This window comes from Platalea leucorodia (assembly GCF_965183815.1).
Source record: "Platalea leucorodia genome assembly, chromosome: 9".
In the NCBI taxonomy this organism is placed as follows: Eukaryota; Metazoa; Chordata; class Aves; order Pelecaniformes; family Threskiornithidae; genus Platalea; species Platalea leucorodia.
In genome coordinates this window covers 11,659,698-11,682,775 of record NC_138831.1, presented here as the reverse complement: position 1 = coordinate 11,682,775, position 23,078 = coordinate 11,659,698, and positions in this window count along the sequence as shown.

Here is a 23,078-nt window from a genome sequence, read left to right as displayed (position 1 = left end):
TGCTTCTCGCACCCTACCCCCATCTCTCGCCTTTCTGGGAAAAATGAGTCAGCTAAGTCAGAAAGGCACCAGAAAGAATAATGCCCACAGTCTTGCAGTTGGGGCTGGGCCCAGCTCTGACTAGGAATCAATTACATACCCAGGAAATTACATACATAACGCACACAAAAAAAAAGCCAAGTCTGGCTCTGCTTCTATGTTTTGATTTTGTGTTTAGTTCTTAAGGACCAAAAAAGGTCCTAATCCATCTCACATATGATATAAGCACATAATATTTCATGTTAAATTATAAATCTGCTGTGTTGGGACCAGAAAAATCCCCTAAAGACTGGAAATGTCTTCATTTCCATGGCATAAAAAGATTAAATGACTTGCTCTGAAACCCAGGTAGGAGATTCTGTTATAAAACAACAACTCTAAAGAACGGCACTTGCCCAGAACCAAGGGGTCGAAATCAAAATGCTGACAAATCCTAAACTGCAGAAGTGCAAAAGGGCACGATAGCTTGGGCGGCTGGGTCACAGACCACTCAGTCTGGCCAGGAGAGAACACTTGGGTTGTCCTTTTAGATAAGTTTGCCAGGGAGGAACTTTAAAGGTAATTTCTTTGACAATCCATCCTTCTTATGTTAAGCAACTGCAGGACCATGCAACAGGGAGCCCCATTAACTGAGAATAAGAACTTCTCTGTAAAAGTGAACTCTTGGTGACCTTCTCTCAAAGAAAATACTTTATCATATTGGAGTGTGGGCCTCCCAGGTGTCACGGCGAGGCTCGGACCGGGCGGGATTCCATTGTCCCTATTAAGAGAGCTAGCTTTGATTTTCAATAATCCATCCTTCGGCTTAGCTGGGCTTTGTTAGCTCAGAATACCATAAACAAAGACTCCCCAAAAGGCAAATCCAGCTGTAATTGTTTAATAAAAGTAAATCAAAAGGCTGCAAATTGAAGGCAACCAAGGACTGTCAAATTTCTGCTTAGCTCCAGTTAAATGTAAGCATCCAACATTTACTAGTCCTCAGGGCTCAAGGTAGCAGCCAAAATAAAAGCAGTAAGATCACACCCAAATAATTTCCACAAGAAACACGACTCAGTTATGCCATAAGGTCCAGCAAGCACAGATGCCAAGTGTAACAAAAACCAAAGCCAATTTTACAAAGCTATTCCAGAAAACGCTTCTCTGCTCTACTGCATTTGAACTCTCGTTCAAAGAAACTCCACAGGCTTCTCTCCACAACCTGAACTCAAGGCAGAAGCAAGCACTACATGATTGTTTGGTAATGAACTGATGAGCCTTTTTCGACATTTCCATTCCAAAGTCATCAAAAACTATCTCTAGTAAGGAAAGACTGGCCCCTTCTATATATACAATCACACAGCTTTCTCCTGTGTCAGTGTTTTTCAATGAGGCTAGAAGTTTTTGCTTCATTTATTCTTTCCAGAGGTCTTTGTAGGCATCTCTCTGTGCGTCTGTATTACGGAATAATGGAGGCTGGAAGGGGCCTCAGAGATCATCTAGCCCCATCCACTGCTCAAACACAACATTATCAGGGACTGCTAAACACAACATAAACAAACAAACAAGGTGCCACAGAACACAGCTTTAAGGCAAAGCCCAAGGACACAACGAAGCAGACACTAAAAAGGAGGTTAATAGTTTCAACACAGGCTCTGCTTTTCTTCTCCACAAGCATTTTCTGAGAGACACTACAGCATGCCCTTCACGTCCCAGTCTTGCAAGGCTTTTCATTTAGCACCCTGAGTATCGGCTTTCCTACTGCAATGGCAGGGTCTCAGGTTTTTGAAAGGTGACATGAGTGGCCCTTGGGGTATGGGACAAGGCAGTGCCTGTATTAACAGAGTCCTTTGGGTCCTGGCACAGTCCCTGTCCCCATCGGTGACCCCAAGCACCAAGCACAGCAGGTCAGCACAGCTGATTCATGAGGTCAAGGAGCGAGAACAAGGCTCTAGCATCTCTCTGCAAAACTGTTGTACCACAGCCCTAAACGTGGTCAGGCGTGAGAAGAGAAGCAGTTGTGCAAGGCTTGCAGTTGGTTTTGTATTTATCCCCTTAATATCTGCACTGGAAGCAGCACATGCAGCACACGCCCAGAGGACAGAGAAGGTTACGCGCCTTCAGGCGTGCGCACAACAGTATTGTTCTTTTGAATTATTCAGGCTGGGGAAAAAGTCACATTATTAAAAAAAAGTAATAACCACCACATAACGCATCTGCTCGTATTTGTGAGTCACACATGTGCCAACTCTTCTCCTTCCTCAGTCCCAGTACAGTTTCTTAGTCCTTTGCCTAAGCATAAACAGCACCAGTCCCCCAGTGGAAGCTTCGCTTGACTTTATGGGAGAAGGAGCAGACCTTGCTGAAGAAAAGTAGCTTCACTCATCAGCATTAATAGCTTATATATCAAACACTCACACACAAATGAGAAACAAAACCAAAGCCAGAAAACCCTTTCACCATGTTTTACAGTAATGTAGCATCTGTCGTTTTCAAAACTAAGTCAGAATAAATGTGGCAATTTCAGTTGTCTGCATGTGGCTGTTGATGAGTGGAGCGAAATATTTCCAAATTAAATGGATGAACATCCATGTGGCTAAAGTAGTACAAATAGGACCAGGCACAGCTGGTACTTTGTCTCCTAACATGGAGATTAGTGCCATCAGCAGGGATACACGAGCCCAAAATGCAGTTATTCTGCTAAATAACAAGTGCCTGCCAAAGGGCTTGTATATTCCCAGCACAGCTTTAAACCTCAAGTCATCACCAACATCTGAGGCAACAAGGTTGCCTTAGAAATGCCATTCAGATTTTCATCCTCTCCACTGTAGGAGGAGAAGACTTGCTTCTGACTCAGGTTACGCATGTGCCAACCCACAGAGAGTAGCAATGGTACCTCATAATATTCTCCTTTTTACTTTAGCTATGCCACCAACCCCTCAAACATCTCTCACCCCTCTCTCACTTTCCTGGTTGATCACTTCAGGTAACAACAATCTTTCATTAAAAACAAACAGCAACATGACTTACATTTACAAGGTCAGTGACCAAGCATATCACTCATCTGAAAAAGTACTAAATTTTTTTTTTAAATCCACTTGGACCAAATTAAGAATTTTCATTCCAGCAACACTCACAAATGCAGCCAGCACTTTCCTATGTAAGTCAATACTCTTTGAAGACTGATACATCAGGTAGACCTCGTGTGCTTGCAGTCCTCAGACACATAAATGGTTGTGGCAAGCCAAAGGGCTTGTTCCCAGACAGAGGTACCCCATTCTTCTCTTCTGCAGAGGTAGAAGAACTGCTCCAAAGCAATTTATGCCCAATGAAGCTACACCACACGGTAGGGCTAAAAGGGATTAGAAATGAGCACCCAGAGTGAGAACACTGCTCTGTGAGGACATTCAAGCCTGTCTCTCGCAGGGGAGCACTGCTGAAGAAAACAACACGTACAAAAGGCAGCAACTGCAAGCCTCTCACAGGGTCTGCATTTTAGCTTCTGATTCTTCCTTGTCTTGGGCCAATCTGAAGTTTGTCCTTTCTCAGGAGTAGCAGTCTTGTGGGAGGTCTCACTGCAGAAGGGCAAATCGTCAGGACTGTCAGCCAGTGGTCAGACGTCAAGAGGAATTCAGCCAGGGCAGGAGGTGACCAGCTAAGAAAACACTGGCATTGAATAAAGCATCTGTACTCTTCTAGTTCAGCCAACGATCGCAGTGCTCCGGTCACTGTCTGTTTGCTCCTCCCTGCACAACCAAACTTCTTCACACACAGCCACAAAGTAAGCTTGTTTAAACATTGACACAAAGGCCCTTACTCATATAGACCACCAGGCATATGGAAATGCTACAGTGGGTTATTCACAAGGCCACAACAGGTTCCACCATTTCACCGACGACTTAGAAGTTGAGAGAGGAGCAAGAAGGGAATTGGCAACACATCAGACCTCCACACCTATCACCACACGTGCCAGGACACACAATGAGGTGTTTCTCCTCTGAGATGTTTCTAGCCTCTTTCAAGGCAAGTGTTGTCTTCTGTGTGGTACTGAAATACAAATTCTGCAGCAACACCATTGGTGAGAACAGGAAAAGAAGAATCGGACGCCAAAGTGGAGCAGCAGGAAGGGCCTCTCCAGCAGCTGTGTATCACACCAGTCCTGAGCACCCTTCAGAATGGGTGAATCCAGTTACAGCTCTGGTCTTGCTCAGTGTAAAGCTCTCATCTTAATGGGATGAAAAACAGGCTGAGCTTAAGATAAGGGATAGATGATGACGACAAAACTGAAGCTGGGAAGGGTACCGGAATGAAAGCGCGCGCATGCGCACAGATGCAGAAGACCGGCCACAAACAGAACATCCTCCCTGCCTCAGGGGGTGGCTGTAGCCATTCGGGCAATCTAGGAACAGACATTGTTTCCCACACACGCACACTCAAAAGCCCTGACAGAGGGGAACTTGCTTTACTTGTTAAGGCAAACGCCAGACACCACAGGGGACAGAACTTGGCTGAGCAAGGATTTAAACCAGCTCTGTATCCCAAGCAAGCCCACTCCCCATAGGACTATTGTACACTCTCTCTCTGCCCAAGTAACATTTAACTTTTTGTACAAACGGAGCCTAACTGCACGGAGTACCGACTGCAGCATATGCCTGGGGTGCCGCATTCAGAACCTGAGTTTCAAAGCTCAGCCTTCCCAGGCTATTCACAGGTAGCTCTCACCATCTCCCTTCAGCTAGGAAATCCTTCCTGTATCTTAAAACATTCAGAGTGAAAGCTAAAGACAGCTGTACCTCCCTCCCCTACCTGAAGTTAAAGGTTTGAAGAACAAGCATTTTACAACAACAATAAAAAAAACGTTTTGCTGAAAAATGCTGTTCGCATCAGTACTCATGATACAGCTACATATAAATACACTTCACAGGTTTGAACTAAAAGTGTCCATTCTCACCCATCACTGGCCCAGGAACCTAACAAGTTTCAGAGGGCAGTTATTAGAAAAGAAGGTGAAGCATTCAGCCTCTACCCTCACATCTTCCTGAGGTCACAGCCATTATTTACTACATCACAACAATTTTCGTTTGCTTACAGTACACATTTGACAAAGTCCAAGGAAAGGCAGTAGCAGAAGAGTTCAGTAATGAGATGATAAAAAGCAGCATGAGGGTTGTTGGGCTACCAAGACAGTGAGACAAAAATTGTCATTTAAAAAACAGAGAGAGAGAGAGAGAGAGAGAGATGTTTTGACAAAAGACTGAAAATGTAGAACAGTTGATGCACCCAGCTGATAACCATTACTTAGGAATTATAATACAAGTCTGAATGAAGAGAAGACTGAGAAGGAGAGAGACCTACCAGCTCGGGAAGTTCCCAAAGTATTAACTGCCCCAACTGTAAGGGCTAACCCAAGCAACAGCACTGGTTTGTATATGTTTTTCAGAAGCATCAGCTAAATGGCATGATTGGAGAGAAAAGACTGGGTTATATGGACTTTGGGTTTGACCCAGGATCGAGTCATCACACCATGATGACATATGCAAAGAGGACAAATACAAAAAGGACCCCATAGTCAGTGAGAGTGTTAAGGTATCGGTTCAGATGACCAAGCAGCAAGTACACTGCTAGAAAGGGAGATGGGAAATGCAGTCACTTCTGGTTCCTCTTTGTGAAGTAGAGTTACTACAAGCATTTAGCAGCTTACAAAGAATAACACCATACTTGAAATACAAATCAAACTTGTTCTGAAGCTGCTAAATATGCTACTTCTTTGGAGAGGAATACAATTAGATTTGTACAAAGACTTCTTTTTTAAAGGATGTTTTATTTTATTTGCTAGTCACATGAAATTTTAGAGACTAAAATAAATCCTAAAATGCTCTGACACAGAATTAGGCTATTTAAGGATAAGCCTGGATTATTTGCAGAAAGCTGGAAAAACCCAGCAAAAGTAAGTCTCTGCCAACAGCTAACCGACTAGTTCTGAAGGGGGATAGACAAAAGAGCATTGGTACTCTTTGTAAGTTTATATTCTGAAATACAGTGGGTAACCAGAAATTTAAACCGATACAGAGTATGAAATGTCTAGAAGTCCTTAAAAGTTAGTTCAAAACTCGCTAAAGGTAGTGGATTTTTGATCATGCCCATGTAAATAAGGATTCCTCCCACTATGGTAGAAAGATTAGGACATATCCTATCAGAGCCTAGCAACACCACAAGAATCAGTATAGTTAAAGTCAGGTCCAAATTTGATCCAGAATTTCTTGCTAGTAATTTCAAGTCATAGCTGAAGGAAGCCAGGCATCTTCTGCCAGAAGATGAATGATTTATACCCATGAAGTCACCATCTCAGATCATTCCTATCCTGACAAGTCTCAACTGAGGCTTTATTTTCTCATTGGCCATCTTTAATTGGTAAACTAGCTCTATTAGTTCATTGTCTTTCTACCCACTCACTTGTAAACAGGCCAAAGTATTGACAGTAAGGAGTCCTCCCAGTGAAGATAAACTCATGGGTAGGTCCCCCCGGAGGAATTTCCCAAGCAGAGCTGAATAGAGAAAGATGGAAAGCTTCTCTGCAAAGATTTTTCCATTGGAGAACGTCCTCTTAAATAAGTGACCCAGGGGAGCTTTACTATCCCAGCCCAGAACTGGGGTGGGCACCACAATGGCCAATTGCAAGCACAACTTCAAGTCATCTCTTCTTTAAGCCATAATCAAGTTGCTTCTTTTGTTCAAGAGATGAACAGACTTTCTTTGCTTAGCAGTGCTTGTCCATAACAAGCTAAACATCATCCTGCACTTGCAACGGCAAACATGACTTTAGCTTAAGTTGAAGAGGAGAAATTTTACTGGGGGGTGGGAGATAAAGAAGGAAGTTTAAAAATACTGTCTACCAAGATTAGAGTTGCTGTTACATGAATAGTGAGAAAATGACCAATACTGCCTAATAGTTGAATCTCAATCTATGAAGCCTTTTTGCTTTTATGGCTCTCTGTCTGCTTCATGCCAGTGTGAGCTACAAACCATAACTTTAATAGCTTCAACCAAAGAGTTATGATAATATCAGATGCTGTGGATGATGAGCAAATAACAGCAAAAATGTAATGAAAAGTATATATTTATGTCCTTGCTATTAAATCCAAAGCTATAAACATTGACAGCCCTAAGAGTAGCAGTTTCTATTGTCATTGATTAATGCCTTGTTTTAAAGAACAAGCAGAAGGTTAAAACAAGAAAGAAACAAAGAGATGGTTTTTTTTTATTCTCTCAATCTGAAAAATTACATTGGCTATTTTAGGTGGAACCTGCATTTCTGGAACATTTTCATATAAGGCAAAACGCCTAACAGTGGAAATGCAGTCAGAGAGATCTTTTAGGGCCTTTGAATCATACCACAATGTACATGTTAAAACACTAATTAACCAATGACCGTGCTCACTAATGTGTACACTTCAAATTTGTTGTTTTACGTCCCTTCCATTAGCATAATTCTCAGCTGACAGTATAGCCATACCCATCATGTATTCACTGCAAAAGAGGGTTTCTTTTAACTCTTAGGCAACTATTGCCTCAAAGACTTTGAGGAAAGTCAACCCAGCCAAATCAATGCAAAAACTTTGCAATTAATGCAATTCATCATGGTAAGTACTGATGCAAAAATATCTTCTGCTTATGATGACATCAGGGATACAGATAACTGCTTAAAACTTAGTCAGAAGAACCTTCCATGTCTTCCACAACCTAGAAGGTAATGGCTCTGCACCGGGCTCCATCCACTGTAATATCATGTTCTCCCTCTCTTCCTACCTGGCTACACATTCAGAGGATTATGTTTTTCCAGTCCAAGCCAAGCCTTATCCCCACATCTGGTTGTGAATGGAAAAAATAAAGTCACACACTCTTAACATTCTGTAATGCTACCACCCTCTTCCAACCTGATGAGAGAAGTTTCATTTCTGCTGTTTCTGCTCTGATGAAACGTTCATACAAACGTATGCTGAGAGAGCACAAAAGATTTGTGCAATTCTTCCCTCCAGCACTGCTCCCCGTCTCCTGAACTCCTCTTTTAACCTCCTCTCTTTGGCACCGTTCAAACACAACACCTGATAACCACCCAGGAAATCCAAAATTGTGTCCTCTTGAGATTGCCAGCACAAAAGAGCCTAGAGGTTCTCTTTTTAATCATTTTAGATTAAAAAAAAAGAAATACAGAAAGGAAAGATCTAGCTAAAGCTATATAAGATGGCAAGTCTGAGACTCGCTCAGCAAAAAGGTAAGGCTGTGCCATTTCCTGAGGACAGACACTGTGCTCTTAAAATACAGCACGGGGCATTGCCTCGGTGTTACACGCAGCGTATTATACTGGCAGTTCATCAATTCTCCCGCCAACCCACTGACCCTTCTCCCATTAAAAAGACATCAGCTCTTCCCTTATTGACATTTGCCATTCCTCTTTCTCAAGCCTCCGAGCCCATCACTTTGGGTTAGACTAAGCCCCCGTGGCATAAGTCGCTGCTTTTTTCCAGGTAGCCACCCTGGGCATTAGCCTGACTCGCTGCAATTCCACAGGTTCTCCCAATGCTTGTTCTAACGAGCTCAGGTAAAAATGAGTTTTCCTACATAGAAAAGGGTTGAGAAGATGACCTTTTTAGTGAAAAGCCTAATATATTTCCTCAGCTGAAAGAAAACCTATTTCTCCTGAACATCAGAAATGCTCATTGTGCAACACTGTTGTATATTGTTATTTACGTGCACTATTCTTACACTGGGAGCAAAGATGCCCAGTCCTGTGGACCTTCACCACGGCTTTGTGCTACTCCTTAAGGGAACTGGCGTGATGTTTTCTTCTTTCTTTTCTTTTTTTAATAACCTGGATTGTTATTATTATTGCTGCTGTTGTTGCTAAAGAGCTCTAGGGGGAGATGTGGAAATAGTCTGTTCCCTTGTGTAATGCCTGAAATCAAACCAGAATACATCAGGCTGACACTGCCTGCCTGTTATTGCCTTAAAGCTAGTTATTAAAAACAAACAAAAACAATTGCTGCACCACACCATATTCCACCTCCCCCAGAACGGAAGGGCAATTTAATCTGGTGGTGAAAAACATACAGGACTCAGGACTCCTTTACAATGACTCAAGCGAACCAAGATCACCATGTGCATTTATACCCCAACCTCTTTGGGATATAAGGCATGTGGAGAGTCCTCAGCTGAAGAGAAACCCGCTTGCTTATGCAGTTCTGTATGTATACCATTTGCACTGGAGAATGGCATATCACTGAATTTTGTCTTTGCAAAGGTTAAACAATTCCAGAATTCCTTCATCAGTCAAAGTTTTCCATAAACACCACTGTCTTGTTCCGATATCAACACTGAGCAGCAACACATGTCCAAAGTTTTGCAAATTGCTTTTCTGGGGGAAAAGATGACCAACAGGCAGTGGGATTTCTCTGTGGCTTTAGAGTGTAACACTCAGGTTTGTTACCCAAGCCTGTGAAATACATTTTTGTCCAATGCCTCATAGTTTTGCAGGTAGTAGGACTGTCACCGTTCAAAACTCCTTTATTTTGATTCAACACTGTATATGTAGCAACTGTGTTGTTGCACCATCTACCAGTCACAGGCTAAAACGCCTGTTCTCGATGTGTACAATATGCCAGAGCACAAAGACATCAGCGATGCACGCAGGCAGCCTCTCGGAGAGGCATGTGAGTCAGTGACATACAGTAACTATTTGGCATGTTTGTCCGCTCTTCGGTGTTATGCTCCTTTCAGAAGAGCTGAGCAGGTCCAATGGATACTTCTGGAAGGAGGGGAAGGTTTATTCTTCCTTTGTGAGCAACTGAGGGTGCTTACCAGACAACAGATGGACAGACTGCAGAGAGTTCCCTCTCATGAGAAACTCACTCTCCTGCATTGTAGTCCCACAGCTATTCGACTTCTGCCAGTACAAAAGGCTCTCAAGTCTTCGCTGGAGAGCTCACTATAACAGAAGGTCTCATATGGTTACCTCAGAAATTCTGGCCATCTCAGGATCTAAGGACTTTGTTGATCATTTCAGAGGAACTACACGGATAAACACAGCCCCCTCACTGGCCGCTAGCACGCCATGCTCCATCTCCTCTCTGAGAGGGTGGAAATAGCAGATTGGGGCAGAAGAGAGGGTGGGTTCTGAGGAGTAGGAGAAGAGGATTTAAAAAGCTGGAAATTAAGCAGTTTCCTTCCTTATACAAAGAAATCAAGCATGCGGTAATTTTTAAATACTTTGAGCACTCTAACAAATCCCTGAGCATGTGATATGGTTAGCCTGGCAATAAATGAAGTGAACAAGAAAGAGGGTATATAAAAACAATCAAGTGAAGTACTGAGGATAATAGCAGGCAAACAGAAATCCCTGCAAACTTTAAAGAGACTGCTACTCTTGAAGCACATATAAAGGATAAAAAGCTAATCAGCCATTTAATGGACAATCCTATAAATTAAGGGACTATAGAAAGCTGGTGTCTGGAGATAAATGGATTTTCTTTTCTTTAAGTGTTTGCAAATTTAGCAAAGATGGAGCTGGCCTTTGTTTTCTTGAAAATAAAACATTTGGAGAGATATTACTCTGCTACCAGCAATGAAATTTAGAGGAAAAACACAAGCAAATAAAGCCTGACATATACATGATATGTTAGCTGCAGTGTAGAGGGCTGGTCTCACTGACCCAGGAGGCTCCATCTAGTCTTTTGTTCCTGCAGCAGTTAAAATACAAATAAGAAATCAACACCTACACATATTAATATCTTCAGGGTTTTTGATCATAAGCCAAACAGAAAAATATTCAGCAAAAAAATACAACTTTGTTTGATCCTTGCCACAAAGATGAGCCCAAACAAAGCGCAGGATGCTGCCACCACATACAGGATCTGGTATGAGTATGAGGTCACATTTCAGAAAGATCCAATCCAGCATAGTGAGTGGGTAACACCATTAAACATACAAAATATTTTAAACAGAACTGTCCTTCCCTCCTAAGCAACTGAGCAGAGCAAGTTAACATCAGGCACTTTGCTTCGCGATGGTGATTTTGATTCATCAGTAGCAATACAAAAGCCAGAACCGTGCATGATGCGACAAGGGACTGAGAGCAGGCAGTGGGACGCAGCTCTGATTGCCACAGTCAGTCCGCTCGGAGTCCTCAAAAACATCTACATGTGCACTTGGTGCTCAAGTGCTCATACGTTCAACAGTTACTACTCAGAGTAATGACACTGCCAAACACCCAACACTTGCAAATCATGAAACACAGAAAGCACCGGAGCAGACCAGTACACAGCTCTCAATGCAGCCTCAGGGTTGGCACAGGATGATACGCAGTACTCCCCGTCCCGTGCTACGAAGCACCCGCCGCGCCAGGCACACTGATGAAGGGTGGGAATGCGAGAAGGGATCCCTTTACATTTCCAGCTTTCTAATTCCATCATAATACTGGTCTTTTACGTTATAAGGAAAGAACAGCAGGTACAGTCAAAGTTTTTTCCAACAAATTGTTTTTCAGTGAAAAATTGTGCACTTGACCAAACATAGTATGGGGTTTAGAGTGTATATACTTCTTGATTCACATTTTATGCATAAAAAAAAGTGACACAGTTCTGTGTGCAACACAACATGAACCCAAGGGTGTTCACACTGCCACTTGCACACCTCTCTTGATTAGCCAACAAGGATTATCATTATCCTGCTTAAATTACTCAAACAGCACCAGCAGGAAAAATACATTTGTACTGTGAAAATAGTTATGACCACAAGACTGAAGGTTCTGTTTTTATCTCCTCCTTCCAGTCACTCTATTCTCTTTTTCTTTTTTAAATTTTCTTCATTGGTATTGACAGAGAGCAACAACGTAAGTCAACACCAAGTTTTACATTTAATTCCTGATTACATATTATAGTCACCTTTGTGATTATGATTCAAATTTTACATTAAATAGGTTTTCCAATTTGGGAAAGTTTTGAGCTACGTCCTAGGAGACAAATACACAGGAAATCTAAGACGCTCAGAAGACTCCCAAAAGACTTTCCATAGCCCATGATCCATCCTGCTTGTTAAAGGACAGAGAGGAAATGTTCAGCTGAGAAAAAGGAAAAGGGTTTGGACTTTTCAAGCAGTTTCTTTCAGACTGACTTTTAATAAGCTTTGACTGCTAAAACAGTATCTCGACAGGCTTCTCACATCTATGCTACTACATGCTATAAATCTGTTTTTATTTATGTTTCATATGCATTATAAACCTAACCACCACTGCAGAATCCCCACTCTATACTACTCCTAACTGCATTCTTAATAACAGTAATACTAATCCCAGTCATGTCAGCTTTCTCATGTTACCACTAATGCTAGTTTTGGCAGACACTGACACTGTTTTAATTTGAGATGCCTTCTCTTCTTCTTTTGGAGGTCTGAGTGCCAGTATTAAAATGGTGAAATACATAGCTTGCTACACTCACTCTTCCTCTGTATATTTGTGATTGTAATTTGTGGTGAAGAACATTTCAGAAATAAATCTTAAGTACAGTGATTCCTCTGAAAACAGCTAAAGACATGCTACTGTTTAAGTGATAGCTGAAGAATTTACACAAAACGACTTCACAAAACATGCATGTAAGTTCTTTGACCAGAATAGCTATAGAATAATAAATTCGAAGCTTTGAAATATGCTCTCAAAAGCCTGTCAAAGGAAAACTCTCCTGCAGCATCACAACAGCATCTGAGCCAGTTTTATATAACGTATTGTTATCATCTGAGGATACACATCTGCAGAAGATGATGTACAAATCCAGAATCTAACGTTGCAATTATTTGCATGCTATTTAGAAAGTGGCAAGCTCACCACCCACAACATGCAGGTTTTCAACACAACCCCTCCCTCAAGAAGCAAATGTCACTCACGCTGTCTGCTCGCTGCCCTCGCAGGCTTCTCAGAGCACCTGGAAAAACCTGACAGAGCACTGATGCAGCTATTTTGATCAAAGAGAAATCCACAATTTGGCCTCCTAAAAGAAAAATACAAATAATTTCTCTTCAGACCTGAGAAACATTGGTGTTTGCATGAATGTGCTAGAAGAAGTTCTATACTTTTATTAGCATTTATCTAAAGAATTTCGTTCTTTTTTTTTCCCCCCTCTAGCTTGGAAAGTGGTGTCTAGCTAATGAGAAGTCTGAAGAGCTGCATTAATCTCTGTGAATCACTATCTCAGCTGCAACTACTGTTCAATATTCTTAACTGCCAGCACCAAAAATATAGGTTTTCTCTACAATAAACGCTTTTTATAATACCAGTAAGGTCACTCTAGGGAGAACTGTTATCATGAAATAATTATGCCCTTTTGGGATATGAACACATGGCTGCGCTTTATGGATTAGAGCAACACCCCACGTGAATTACAGCAGAACAATGTCTCCTGTTGTGCTTTTCTTTTAAAGGCAGGAGGTTTCCTGTCCTCCCCCTCCCATATTTTTAGAAGGTGGTTCAGGCACCTCAGCTAAAAACGTGTTTGTTAGAATTGTAAGAGAAAAACAGCTGTGACTTTCTTACTCTACAGCCATCTGTGTTCATGTATTTTTAATGAATCATTTTGGCTATTCATTCACACAAAAGTTGTATTTGATTTGGTATTTTTTAGATTACCTTGTTATCAGACAACCCCTTCACTGCGGAGAGAGTAGCTAACACATCAAGAGTTTTACTACAGCAGGTCTGAACTGCACGTCACAGGTGAAGAGGAGCACCAGGACTGTCTTCTGTGGGAAGAGCAACAAGCCTTTCACAGCTGCACTGTCCTTAAGGTCCCAGTTTGGTTTCACAGAGGCAAGTAATTCAAACTCCCAAGACACTATCAAAATAGACTCAAGACATTGTCAGCTGTACGTGAGGAAAGTACAACTCCAAATCCTCATCACTTGCACATGGCTTTACCCTATGAATCATCTCTAAGATTTCACATACATATATACACACAATAATAATGCCTTAAATATCTTGTTGTGTGTGCATATACAACCTAGTGCAGCATTTATTGTTCATCTTAAAGCAAGGTTAGATATCGTAGCACTCAAAGACCCATAGAAGGACATATCTAAAATATTAGAAAAGGCATGGTGAAGAGGTCTGGGCGAGATAGGGTCAGATTTAGGGACAGGAGCCAATTCCAACCTGAGATTCACAGTCAGCAGTGCTGACACCTCACCGCTTGTCTGTGGGGAAGAGAAGCAAGACCACGGCTAATACTGAAGTAAAGAAATTAAAGCCTTTCTCTCAGGGCCTGCTTTCTTAACACATACACAGGGAGCTTCACCCAGACAGGAGGAAGCCACCCCACTTCCAGAGAGCGCCATGAGAAAAAGGCTGCCACTGCGAAGAGCTGACGCCAGCTGCTCTGATCTCCTCTCGGGAGGTTCCACACAAAGTGCTGAGCTGTGGCAGAGCTGGGTACACCGACAAACCCCCATGCAGCTCACCCCAGCCAGCTGAGGACACCTACGCCAGTCTCCACACTTCAGTGCTAATAACACCATAAAAGACGTGACTCTTTCAAGGTTATTTTTTTGTCCAATCAAAATGAGAAAAGGCTGCAATGTCTGTAAGATTTTGGATACTCTCCCAAAAAATCAATCGTCACCTGATTTGGAAAACAGCCTAAACTGCAATACTAGGGACCTGTTTACACATAAAGAGACAAATAAATTCAGGACAGGGCCCACGCCCATGCAGCGAAGCAGGCTGAGGGATGAATTCACACTTCAGTCCATATGCCAGATAGAGGCTTGTGTGTCACAAATGCTCATTTTGGATCATTTTACACATGAGTCGGGACCTAAAGGAGTGGGAGGCACAGAGTGGAGACTGAAAAAGAGTGAGAGACCAAAAAGAGGAGAAAACTGAAATGCAGTAGGAGACACAAGACAGACTGGAGGCTGAAAACACATGCAAAACCAAAAAAAGCAGGAAGGAGACCAAAAATAGGTGGTTGGCTGAAAAGGAGTGGGAGACAAAGAGAGGGGTTGAGGCTGAAAAGGTCTGGGAGGCCAGAAAGGGCGCAGGAGGCCAGAAAAAAAGGGGGCAGCAGTTAAAGAGGCCAGCAGGGGCATGGGAGGCCAAAAATACGGGGAGGCAGAAGCAGAGGAGGAGCTGAGACCAAAACAGGGTAGTAGACCACAAGGGAGGAAGTTGAGGCTGAAAAAGTGGGCAAGTTGAGGCCAAAAAATAAGGTGGAAGACCTAATGGAGAGTTGAAGCTGAAAGAGGGGTGGGAGGCTGAAAAAGAGTAAGAGTTGAGAATGAGATAGAGGTGGGAGGCCCAAGGGAGAGTTCAGGCCAAAAGAGGGGTAGGAGGCTGAGAGAGGAGTGGGAGGCAAGGAGACAGTTGAGGCTGAAAGAGGGGCGGGAAGCCCGGGGAGAGTCAAGGCCAAGAGAAGAGTCAGTAGCAGAGAGGGGTGGGAGGATGACAGGGGAGTAGAAGGCCCATGAGAGAATTGAGGTCACGAAAGAGGTGGGAAGCTGACAAGGGGCTGGGAGGCCCGGGAAAAAGTTGAAACTGAAGGGTGGGACATCAAGAGAGAGATGGAAAGCTAAGGGAAGGGTTGAGGCCGAGAGACAGGCGGGAGGCCCAGGGGTGAACAGAGGGCAACAGGGACGTGGGAGGCTCATGGAGCTGTGCCAGCTGACAGGGGAGTGGGAGACCACAGAGAGAACTGACAACAAGAAAGCAGTATGAGGCAGAGAAGGGTGGGAGGCCAACAGGGGAGCTGGAGGCTCACAGAAGGGTTGAGGACAAAAAGGGGGTAAGAGTCTGACAGGGGGGTGGGAGGCCCAGGAAAGATTTGAGGCCGACGGTGGGGTTAGAGGCCCAGGAAGGAGTTGAAGTCAACAGGACATAGGGAGGCCCAGGAAAGACTTGAGGCCAACAGAGGGGTGGGAAAATAAGAGATGGGTGGGATGCCCACTGGGGAGCTGAGGCTGAGAAGGGAGTGGGAGACCGACAGAGGGGTGGGATGCTGGGAAAAAAGTGGAGGCCAAAAAGGGGTGGGAAACAGGGAAAAAAGTCAAGGCCAAAAGGGGGTGGGAGGCCGCAAAAAACTGGAGGGCAAAAGGGGGTGGAAGGCTGGGAAAGAAGTGGAGGCCAAAAGGGGGTGGGAGGCTGAAAGCAAAGGGCAATCCTACCTGCTTTAATCAAGCCAGCTTTTGTAGTCTATTACTTACAAATTTTAAATTCATGAACAAACCCCCATTTTAACCATGATTTCTGCTAAGAAAAGAGAGAAGAACATGACAAATGCATCAATGTGATATAATAAAACTTATTTTTGCTAGTGTAATAACAGCCATGGGTTTATGAACCATTGGATAAAACAACCAACAAAAAACTAGATCATTTGGCTGTGGCTACTGGAATGTAATAGATGGCTCTTCGGCTGGGATAACTGAGCACATACTGCAGTGATTAATGTGAAAAGCTGGGTGGCATATAAACTGTTTAACAGAAGAGAGCAATATGGCATGCAAACCAAACTAAACCAACCATAAATAATTTAGGCACCCTTGAAAAGATTTATGAAGATTTATTTCACATATAAATCCTCTTTGCTGTAATATCAGAATGAGGATGAGCATTTCTTTGGCTTATTTATACAGAACAGAATAGAAATATCACTTCAGAAAGAGGAATGTTCCACTTCTCCCCTCCCAAGACATAATATAGCAGCATCTTGGTTAAAGGTCTCCTGAAAACTTCGACACTAAAATCATGTTCATCAGAGCTACATAATTATATAGCAAATACTTATTTACAGGGTTGAAATTAATACAATAGTAGAGGATGAACAACACAAAACCAGGTCTCACTCTTAGCTTCTGAGGGCAGTATTGTCCAGAGAGTATCAGCATTTAAAGCTGTGCCTACACTGCAGGTTAGAGTGGGCTCAAATGTGCCAAGCCCTGAGCAGTACCGGGATTCTCACAGTCAAAAGAACACAGCCTATCACATACTCTTAAGAGATGAATACAGGGCCTTTTGTATTTCAGCTAGCCCAATTTCATGAACAGTCTTTGGTCAAGCAACGAATTGTTATTTCTTCATTGTTCAGGCTGCATGCAGGGCAGAACTTGCTGTGGGATGCCTTTCACTAACATGACAATACCTGCTGTTTGCTGTTCCAGTCTAATAACTAAATAGCACAGCTAAATGGGGAAGTACTGGGCCAAACCTTCCTGTCAATACTCCAGTGATTAAATCAAAGGCTGTGGAAATTTGTCTAGCAGTTAAATACAATTGGATTTATCTTTCCAGCCCTACGTACTACTGCCAAACACCACGTATTCCTTAATTTGAGCTTGAATTGTAAAGTCTTCGGAATGCTCACATATACAAATCAGTCCATAAGATCAAGAGCAGCAAGCATGTCTTTGTTTTCCCTGGGTGCTCTGAGGTTGCTCTGTAAAAGTCAGGCCAAGTTTAAAATGAATCATCACAAACCAGAATGGCTGGAGCTGAACCTTACGCTACCAGATCTCCTGCAACATGGAGAGTCTACAGCTCTGGCGCAAGCGGGGGACTCGGGATGCTGCACATCACAAGACACAAAGCACACTGAAGGCACGTCCTCTGCACTGGGTTATACAAAAGCACTGGAGGCTGTAGCCAAAGACACATTCTTTAGCTGCTGCACATCACAGGGGGCTATAGTTAAAAACCACAAAGCAGCGTTAAGACCACATCCGGCCAGTATCATAAGAGTTTGGAAGATAGATTTTTTTAATATAACGATTTTAGACATTTGCCTGTATTCATCCACATTGGGCATGCTCTGTATGAGTTCATCAGAAACAGGTAACGCCTTCAGCCTGAAGGCAACAGTGTCCCAATGCTTAGGTCTATTTTTAAGCGTTCCCAGCTGCCTCTGAAAGCAGGATATGCCTAAGTCTCATTTGAAGTTTGAACGCTTGGTTCATGAGCACAAGAACAAAGCCTCAGGATTTTACCCTTTTATTGCTGCAAATGCCAAGAAAAGTTTAAAATTAATAGCAACGAGCATAAAGTGGAATAAGAAATAAAAGAAACATTTACTGCCTTAGATACAGGCCTGTGCCCCTGACATTTCCATATCAGGGCAGTATTCTCTCTACTTTAGCAGCAGGCAAGCATAAAACATGCTCTTACTGCAAACACCATGAATTTTTCTGTCCTTTTAAACTTAGCTGTGGCAGGCTGCATACTATAAAAACAGAGAAAGAGAATGGAAGACTTTCATTCTACATAAGGCAATTACCAGGGCTGTCAGCAAGAGCAAGATTTACTACATGGTAAGGGTAGAGAGAAAGGAATGTGCCAAGCAGTTCAGAACAAAATTGAAAGAGACAGGGTTGCAAGATATTTTGCCCACCCCAAATTTGGTAGAGGTCATATAGCTGTAGAGCAACCTCCAAAACCCCAAACACACCACAGGTCGCCATCTGTACAGGTGATCCCATCAAAACCAGAACAGCTGCCTGTGGGCTGTGGGGCTCTTCAGAAGCTGCTTCTCTAACAGAAAACATGGGACCACAAAACCAGATTCCTGTGCCGTTCTGAGGTTATCCCGAATAGTCATCTGCAAAACTGGAAGCTACGATGGCAAATTTTGCCAAGAGACACCTGACTTCTCAGTAAATTGTATTAACCCTCCAGACTTCTGGGAGATGAACCACAACTTTCGCCCAATGCTGCTGCCACCACTGGAAGCATTACCAGATGGTCCAGGGAAAGCAGATCATGAGCAGTGTGTTCTTATTCAGTGTTATTGCCCAGGGAGACCATTGCTCAAACTCAGCCAGAGCATCCTTGGAAACAGACTGCCACTTCACAGCTTGAAAATCTAAAAAATCCATTGACTACAATTAGTCAGTAACACTACTTATGAGCTAAGCTCTTTCTCTAAATAAATATATCTTAGCCTGCCTCATAGTCTCAGCTTTGACCATAGCGCTACTGTAAGAAATAACTAAACATCATCTCACCCAAATCTTACTGTATTTGAAATTCAGGTACTATTAATAATAATATGAAATAATAGTCAAGGTTGGAAAGATTCCTTAAGCCTGTAAGACACTCTTGGCTGGAGAAAGCATCTTCCATGGAGCTCCTTTGCTGGCTTAAACTGAGATAGCCATACTGGAGAACAGCTGAGGTTCTGCCCAACAAATCTCTATGCAATTAATAGTCCTTAACAATGTAAGACTCTCTTAAAGATTGACTGCTGCCATTTTCTTCAAAATGGCAAGAGATCAAAAAAAAAAAAAAAAAAAGGTTTTTTTTTTTGTAAAAACACTGGAAAAATACTGCAGTTTTGACATGAAGACACCAAATCAGCATTACAACTTGGAGAACGTGATGCAAACTAAAGAATAAGTACAGAAACCTTTGGAAAACTCCCAAAGAAAGAAAATGTATTGGAAGTCTCAGCCAAACAAACTTCTCACTGGAGTAAAAAAGGGAATAGCAAGGGATTTATTCTATGTAGCACGTGTTGGTCGTTTTTGCTTCCCCCCCCCCCCAAAGGATCCTTGCTCAGCCACAATGTGGAGATACTGTGGTGATGAAAGCTGTAAGAAGTTTTAACACTGAATCATTAGTTATTGCTATGATTGCTGGTATCCATAATTTTGGATTCTCAGCTGACTCAGAAATTACTGTCCCCTGTAGACAAACCGTCATCCTTAGCACAAAACATACTTGGTGCCTGCATAGCCAGTAAGAAAAGCAACCTTCTGAAGTGCAGTCAGAAGAGAGTTAAGCTGAAATCACTTTTAAATTGCTAAGCCGTTGTTATGAAAGATTGCATATAAATATTAACACCACTACAAAGCACTTGTATTTCATATTCCTGCTTGAAGCAAATTTTTATTGCTGAGTTGTAACTGCCTGGAATTAACACCTTTTCCTGAAAATGCTGACAGATTATTCATTGTAATAGTGCTACAAGGCACAGAACACAGCTATAACACTAATACCAGTCTATTTAAACCGGAAAGCAAAGCAAAACAGAGCTCTGGGTGTTAACGTTAGCCAGCCAGCCCTAGAGCAGCCTGTCCCCTTTACAGCCCTGCAAACCTCCCTAGGGGGATCAGCTCAGCTGCCAAAGGAGGAAAAGAGCCCTGCAGCTGCCAGTGCTTGAATAATACCTGCCCTGGCTTGGCATTGCTCCTTCGTGCCTGGTCTGAAACACCAATGCTGCTGCTGGGGAAGGGGGGTCAGTAGAAGGCCAGGATTCAACTGGATGCCACCGATGAATCAATCTGCCACGGACAATCTCACTTTGACTGCTTTTGTTTTTCAGGAAAGATGTCACATGAAGTGACATGATCATCCTGACCTGGCACCGACTGATTATTTTGTAGGTGTTCGTTTCTTTCTCCTTGATTTCATTCCACAAAAGCAGCCGCCGTGAGGCATCTCCCATTCCAAAAGGAAGAATGAAGGGGCCTAAGAAGGGGAAGAGACGGTATTGGATGCTGAAGCAATTTCACTCTCCTTATACCTCTCACTTTCCCTTTCCACACAAACACACTTGCTATTTACTATTTCTATTTTCAAAATTTTATAACATTGCTTTTTAAAAAATTTAATAGCAGAAATGCCTGAAAAAAATTGAAACTCCAAACACACTGCTTTGTATATATAAAACAAGCTACTTTCCTGTGTTTTGGTTTTTTTTTTTTCCCCCCACAAGACATTTCAAGCAGACAACTTTGTTGAAGTTACAGACACAGCTTTTACTTCCTTCCTCTGCAGCAAAATGCCCCCAAAGCAATCTGAACCTTCCATATTGATCCCAAGTGAAACCCTCCTGCTGGTATACTCCATTGCCAACCCCAAATTAAGTTAAGATTTGTGCACGAGAACTCTGGCCATACTTTTGACAAACTATGTTTGTGTCTCACTTTAGCCTGTTTGGATGTGGCCCAAGCTGCAACCCCAGGAGGATAACCCTTCTGCTCCATCCTTGACACCTCCCAGGCAGAGCTCCAACAGCTGTCACCTCACTGATCAGCAGCGAAAGAAACTCACGTTTTCTTCCCATTTGCAGCAACAAAGCAGCTCATAAAGCAGTTGGCTGCCTGATTCCTCGCCATGAACAACAACTCACACAATCTCACAGAAAACTGTGACGCTGTGCACCGCTGCAGTTGTTTCCCCCACTGCAATATTGCTGGTCCAGGGTCTCATTCTGTACTCCCAAGCTGGCATTGGTTAGCCATGTCATTTTGGGGCTTGGAAGAACCAGAACATGGCATGAAGCCCAGCCTCTCCACAATTTCTGGCCTTCTTTCCTTCTAGCAAGTAAATTAGTCAAAAGGCCTGATAACATATTTGCTCCATTGCCTCCAGAGTCAGTTAAAATAACTTGCAAAAATTACATTGAAAATTTCAATGCACACCAAAACTGGAATGTTTTTTTCTGCTCTGATGACGGAAGGAACCTACCATCTCTTCTCAGCAAAGCTGTACTGTAACACACTTTCCAACCATACATTTCCAATTAATCTACCTCTCATATAGCACAATGCTTCTCTTTTCACCCGTTGGATAGATGCACCAAGAGTCCAGCACTGAGGTTTTCAAAAGGCACTTAGCTTTGGCCTAACCCCAACCCCTTTTGATTTCAGCAGGAGCAGAGCTAAGTCAGTGCTGTGAGCTACTTTGAGGCCTAAATTAACCCAGCAAGTAGTGGCAAACTTGGAAGGGTCTTGACTCCCATTAACCTGTGCAGCTTTTTTTTCGTCACAAAGCAATAGCATGCAGAAGAGCTCTTTTATTCTGCACAGGTCATTCTGTATCAGATTTTGGAGAATGCTTGGATTATCCCTCCTCAATTACAATTGTCTAATTGCATCCCAAAACACCGTATCTTTATGTAACAAACAATCCCCCGCACACACTTATTTGTTTTACAAAGAATGGATTTCTTCATCAACAATCTTAAAAGTTGAATTTCTGATTTTAATATAGTCCTTTGTAAAATATGGGGGTGGGAGCACATTGCTGAGCTGAAGTAGAGATTTTCAGCCATACACTTTAAGATTTTAGTTTTAGGATTCATCTGATCTTCCAGCTTCTAGAAGAAGAGAAGGGAGAAAGAGCTTAAAATTTCAATGAAATATATAATCCATCCTTTGCCTAAACCCTTCAAGTCACAGCATGCTCACCACCTGCTTTACTTTTACGCATGCAGCCTGGGCTCAGCAGGGAACAGTCTGTTGCAGTGAGGATTTCAATACAATTGCAAGGGCAAATGCTACAACTCAATTTTAAAGAGAAGAGGGAGAACTATAAACAAAATCTATGGAGAGTCAGGCTTGCAACCATTAACAGTGTGTTGTACGTACATGCACCTGTGCATTTGCACACATAGCAAGAGCTCAGGGACTTGCCTTGTGACACTGGTTATAGCGGAGGGGAACAAGCCTACTAGACACTGACACTTCAATGTATTTCTGTAACCAAAGTCAGAGAAGATTAATATTATATATATATATATATATATTAATCGGAGGATGCCCAGCAGAGAGTTCAGAACAGCCTTTATCACAAAGGCTCAGATATATGGGTAAACTATCCATTTATACAGCTCAGTGATTTTCTTTGTGGATTTAGGAAATCTAAACAAAAAACACCCTGCCCTGCCCCAAAGTGAAGAAAGTCTTTCTTTGCCCACTCATCTCCTACACTGCCTTGCTGTTAAAGGTATGCAACCCTGCTGCGCTGCCCAACGCTTTGATAATATCCTGATAAAAAAACTGCGCAATCACAAAAGTGACGAGTAATCCACGAGGATGTGCAAAAGCCATTATTTACACAGGAAAGGCTCAGCAAATGCTGACCTTCCCTTGTGTTCTTTCCTAGCCCAATAGCAGATAATCCGCACTGTAGTTATTAACAAGGACAGTCCTATGAGCCCGATATGGTCAAATGATTTAGTACCTCCAGGTAAAACTTCTATACTGCATCTTAATTTACTACCCACTAGCGACCCTTCTTTTTTATCAGT